General features: G+C 43.9%; 1 non-coding gene across 1 annotated transcript; it reads left to right on the forward strand.

Moving 5' to 3' along the window:
* Positions 1–995: 995 nt before the first annotated feature.
* Positions 996–1,160, forward strand: LOC114784972 (U1 spliceosomal RNA). Its single transcript, XR_003748976.1, has one exon. It is a non-coding gene; the product is annotated as a U1 spliceosomal RNA (small nuclear RNA).
* Positions 1,161–5,856: the final 4,696 nt, after the last annotated feature.

Consider the following 5,856-nt stretch of genomic DNA (forward strand, 5'->3'; position numbering starts at 1 on the left):
TCACTTAGAGGCAAGTCAAACTTTTCATTTAAATTGTTTGGTTTTGTTTTTTTCTTTTCTGTACATCACATCTTTGCTTACGTGTGTTTTTAATTCAGCAGGGTTTGTCTTTAATCCTGCACTATACAACACTGTTCAACACCACACTTATCAGCTGAAACTCTGCGCTAAAGAGCATCTTGGGCAAATATATATGTGGTTCAAAATTTAAAGGAGTAAGCCAAGTCAGAACTATAGCAGAAGAATATTGGTAGATATTTCAACCCTTGCCCGAAGTTGTCTTAAATTGGCTTGAAATGGTGAGATACACAAAATACCCTTATTTGATGGAAATTATCTTACAGGGGGACAACTGGCTCTTAGTAACAAATACCATCAAAGAAGTGGAAAATATCTTCAGCTCTGGTGTGTTCTTTTAATAGTAAAATGGTCAGAAACTCAGAAACTGGAGAGAAACACTCACATGTGTCAATGTCATCTGCCATTCCCTCACATCAGTGTGTATCTGTGCTCCAAGATAACTGCGTGTCCATCCATGATCTCTGTTTTATTTTATCTTTAGTGAACAGTGCACCTGCAGCCTATACAAACTTCTCAGTCCTAGAAAAATGTCTTGTTTTTAGCAAGGACGTGACAATTGTATCGACTTGGTAAAAAGTGACTGCTGTGCTGCTAACTGACTCTTCAGTTCTTGCAATTTTCTTCTGCTTTTGTCTGTTTAAGCAGCAGGGAACTCGGGTCCCACAGCTTTTATCCATCGTTTTGCAAAGCCTTGTCACATGACACATGACAAGACATATGAAACAACAAAACATGATCCTCATCCCACTCTCAATGAAAAAGATTTTTGCTCTTTTGGCTTTGCGTGTTAAATGTTGATAATAAAATATAACTAAAATTGAAATCCTGAACATACAGTTGTTTTATCTTAAAACAAATGTTAAAACAAAAGTGCAGCCCATGTAAACTTTGTATGAGGCCAGACAATGCCTGTCATACTTACCTGGCAGGGGAGATACCTTGACCAAGAAGGCAGTTCACCCGGGGACGAGGCTCTGCCATTGCACTTCGACTGTGCTGACCCCTGTGAATTCTGAAAATGTGGGAATCTCAACTGCATAATTTGTGGTAGTGGGGGACTGCGCTCGCACTCTTCCCTGATTTTTTGGGGCAGTGGTGACCTAGCAATTAAGAAAGTGGCCCCGTAATCAGAAGGTTGCCGGTTCGAGTCCCGATCCGCCAAGGTGCCACTGAGGTGCCACTGAGCAAAGTACCGTCCCCACACACTGCTCCCCGGACGCCTGTCATGGCTGCCCACTGCTCACCAAGGGTGATGGGTTAAATGCAGAGAACACATTTCACTGTGTGCACTGTGTGCTGTGTGGCTGTGTATCACAATGACAATTACTTCACTTCAGTAAATAACTGTAATATAATTACAACGTTCGCTGTAATGTAACTGATACAATTATATTTTATTTGTAATTAAATTACTGTTAAATATAATTTGTTACTGACCTACCCTGCTTATTAATGTAAAACCAGTCAGCAGTCCACCTACTATTTTCAAAGTCCATCGTGGTTTCTCTCAGATTAACAAGCTCCCAATCCTTCTTTTTGGCCTCAATGAGCACAGCAAGACAAAACTTACAGTTGAGGGTCATAACCCCAAAGGTCGCAGAGGGTGGCTCCACAGATTCACCAAGGTGCTCACTCATTGCAACAAATGCTTGCTGTGTAAGAGCACAGTCAGAGAACACTGCAGGAAACTCATTGTCCAGGGCCTCCATCTCAAGGCTTTCACAAGGCATAGCACTCATCATAGGTGACATACAAACCTGACTTTTAGCCAAGTCATTTCACAGCAGGAGACTAACACCCTTCACATGCAATGATTGCACTACACCCACAGTGACAGCACCAGTAACCACCTTTGACTTTAGCAACACTTGGAGTGAGACAGAGCCTTACTACCCTCCAACAACTTCAATCATCACTTATGTGTTCAAGAAAGAGCTCTCAGGGAGTTCTAGCACTCCAGCGAGCAGCAGAGACTGTGCTGCTGTTTTGTCTCTCAACATGGTAATGACCACATCAGGCCATCCCTCTAAAAGGTACACAGACTGAACCAAACATTTACATTTACGGCATTTGGCAGACGCCCTTATCCAGAGCGACTTACAACGTGCTTAAGTTACCATCGATGAAGAGATCAATTCTGGTTCACTAGGACCCCAACTATGAATACATCTATTTTATTCACTCTGTTGAAGATTCTGTACACAAGTTCGACAACAAGAAAATTACAATTTAATCTAAATATTCTTTAAAGAGGAAGGTCTTGAGCTGTCATTTGAGAACACTTAAAAAGCAGGTCAGGTGCACATGATGATACCCAAATGTCATCATTAGTAGGTAGTCCCCTCACCAGGCAAGACTAACATAATGGGCTTCTACCCATGAGCATCACCCAAATGCCACTTCCGTTGTAAAACTGTACAACAAGATTTAAGGTATCCTGGCTTTCTATAATAATGACACCAAATATCCTCAGGAATATCCTCTTAAAAAGCCACACACCAGACTGACCTCTCACCACTGCCAGAAGGGCACCTCCGGGTCTGCGGTCAGTTCTTTTTTCCTAACCTACAGTGTGAGAAAATACCCTTCTCTTGCCAATTCGCCCTATTGGCACATAGTTATCCACCAGTCTAGGTGCTTTAGAGGCAGACAGCATCATCTCCTCGGTTAGATAAACCTCGAGCGGGTGTAGGACACTAGATTTAAAATTGCTCAACAAGCTGTAGTTGTCTTAAATCCTGGAACGTATATACTCCCCTCACCGGGGCATTAGAGCAAAACACTTAAGTCAAATTTGGTCTCATGAGCCCCTTGATGCTGATGATCTTGCTGTCTGACTCTGCGCTAACTGCAATTTGCTCACCTCCATAGCGTCTTCTTTATCCTTCTGAAGCATTTCTTAGCTTTCCTCGCCAGATCTATCTCCTTCTTACTGTTTTTTTCCTTGCTTAACTGTCTTCATTGGGCAGCTTCATCCTCCAAATCAGCAACGGTCAAACATAGTAACAGGATATTTAGGATGTCATTCTACTTCAAGTCAACTCAACTAAACTAAAGAGACGTAGCTTTGAAAGCCTCTCTTCACACAAAATTCATACAGATAGACTTTTGATTTGATTGAATTGACACTCAGGACATTTGGAAAGGTTCATTAACATTGTACCGTTATAAGAAATTATGTGCCTTTCCTCATTCCTCTAATTATCTAGTCAGAACAGCGATGCATCGCAATGCAGAACATAATCGATTACATCATAATGTAATGGCACAGAAGAGGTGGACGCATGAGAACATATATTTAAGAGAGTAGGAGAACATGTGTTTATTTACAATTACAAGTTCACACACAAAATCTCACACAAGAGTCAACTTTGGGATAAATGACTGAGGAAACAGGGATGGGAATGAACACTCTGTCATGGGGCTCACCTCACTCTTGCACACCACCTAGAAAATACAAAACACAGACCTTTACATCCACAATCACATCCACAATCACAAGACCCTGAAGACCGCCTCTGACCATGTCCAGTACTCTATTTCAAAACTAAACCAAGACTTCAACAAAAACAATACAAGCACTAACGTGTCTCCCTACGCTCAAAGCAGTTCAGGGTTCGATACCAAAACCTGGAGCATTGGTGCAGGCACACTTACATATAGGGATGATAACAGGACCGGGAAATCAAGGGCCGGCACTCAGAGCTCCGGGAGCCATCGGCCGGTTGTATTTAGAATCAAAACGTGCTAGCGTTCAGTCTGCCCCTTCGAAAGACACACACAAAGCGGGAATGGAGGAAAGGCTGATCTTATCAGTCTCTGATCAGTCCAGATATCTACAACACGGCATTATCATCTTACTGGGAGTTTGGAAAACCATGCCCATTTTTTGCGCTGAGCCCTGCGGCAAGCGCGGCACGTTGAGTGCATGAATGAGGATTTACATTTTCTCCAATGCAAACAAAAGGCCGGTGCTCAGTCTGCGCTCACCTTTTTGAACCAGTCATATTTCTGCTGTTTGTGTTGTCAGGTGAGTTTGAACTGAACGGCAACCATTTTTCAAAGCAACCTCATGGGTGAACAAGATAGCGCAGGAGCTGTAAGTGATAAAGTGAGGTGATTTTCACTTGTGATACACAGCAGCACAGCACACGGTGCAAACAGTGAAATGTCCTCTGCATTTAAACATTAACCCTGAGTGAACAGTCGGCAGCCATGACAGGCACCTTGCATGTGGGGACGATGCTTTGCTCAGTGGCACCTTGGCGGATTGGGATCTTTCTGATTATGGGGCCGCTTCCTAAACTGCTAGGCCACCACTGCCCACCACTGTAAGCATAGGAAAATCGAGCACCAAAGATTGTGAGTGCAGGCACCAGGAGGTATTGCTGGAGAGCCATCACAGGGCAAAGGTCATGCCATGGCGAGGAGAGCCGTGGTTAGGTAGAGACCCCAGCAATCTGCATGAGAGGGACCATCCATGTCAACTGGACACTTGGCAAATCGAGCCGTGGCGAGTCAGTGGCTCCAGCGTGACCAGCAGCACCCGGAAGTGGGTAGACCCAGGAGCAAGTGAGAGGGACATCCCCCATCGTGGGAAGTCTGTGCCATCCTCAACCGTGGGTGTTCATGGGCATGGTCTGTCATAACCTCCTGAACTGCACAGGAGCAGCATGAGAGGCGCCAGGAGAATTGGTTCAGGGGCCGCAAGTTTGTCGTGGGCGACAAACTGACGAGAGTGGGCATTGGCCTTGGTGTTCCAAGAGCCTGGTTGATAGGATAGGTTGAACAAGAATCTCATGAAGAAGTGCACCCAATGGTATTGGTGGGTATTAAGGCAGCTGCCATTTTGGATGTACTCTAGTACTCCTGTACTGTACTCCTGTACTGTTCCTATTACATGTCTTCCTCTGTCCTGCCTACCTGCTTTTCCTGTCCCTCATCTTGCATATTGTATATATCTTGCGAAGTCATCATTCGTGGATGATACAGCTGACACTGGTTACATTTTTACAGCATTTATCAGCATTTATTAGACGCCCTTATCCAGAGCGACTTACAGGGACAGTCCCCCCCTGGAGCAACTCAGGGTTAAGTGTCTTGCTCAGGGACACAGTAAGTGGGATTCGAACCCAGGTCTTCTGGTTCATAGGCGAGTGTGTTACCCACCAGGCTACTACCACATGTTACATGTTCGTAGATTCAGTGGCGGTTCACTTGCCGACTGTGAGTCTACAACTGGGTTTTCATTTCCTTAACTAGTACTTTAAAGGATTTTGGAGGAAAGGATTTTGTCACGACAACAGTGAAGTGACCACGTGTAGGAAGATATGAAAAGCCCCAGTGCAGAGAGCCACAAGGAGGTTTGTGAATCTCCACTGCTTTGATATACAAACATGAACCGGAGAGAGTTGCAACTCATGTTTAAAAGATGAGACAGCAACAGGGGAAGACAAAAAGGCAGGGAACAAGCAGGTGAAAAAGAACAGGAACAGTCTTTAGATTAAATATAATATTTTTTAAATGTAACATGTTAACATATTTAACTATGAGAACACATTTGGTTCGTCACACTTCATTATAAAACCTCCTTCAGCTAAATACTTCAAACCATCCAGCAATAAGCAGTAATTGTAGCAGCTGCAGTTCAACAACATGGCTGTTCAAGGCTGTTGCTAAGGCAGCATTCATGAAGTGAAGTGAAGTGATATTTCACATGTGATACACAGCAGCACAGCACACGGTGCACACAGTGAAATTTGTCCTCTGCATTTA

Source organism: Denticeps clupeoides, chromosome 2 (assembly GCF_900700375.1).
Source record: "Denticeps clupeoides chromosome 2, fDenClu1.1, whole genome shotgun sequence".
Classification (NCBI taxonomy): Eukaryota; Metazoa; Chordata; class Actinopteri; order Clupeiformes; family Denticipitidae; genus Denticeps; species Denticeps clupeoides.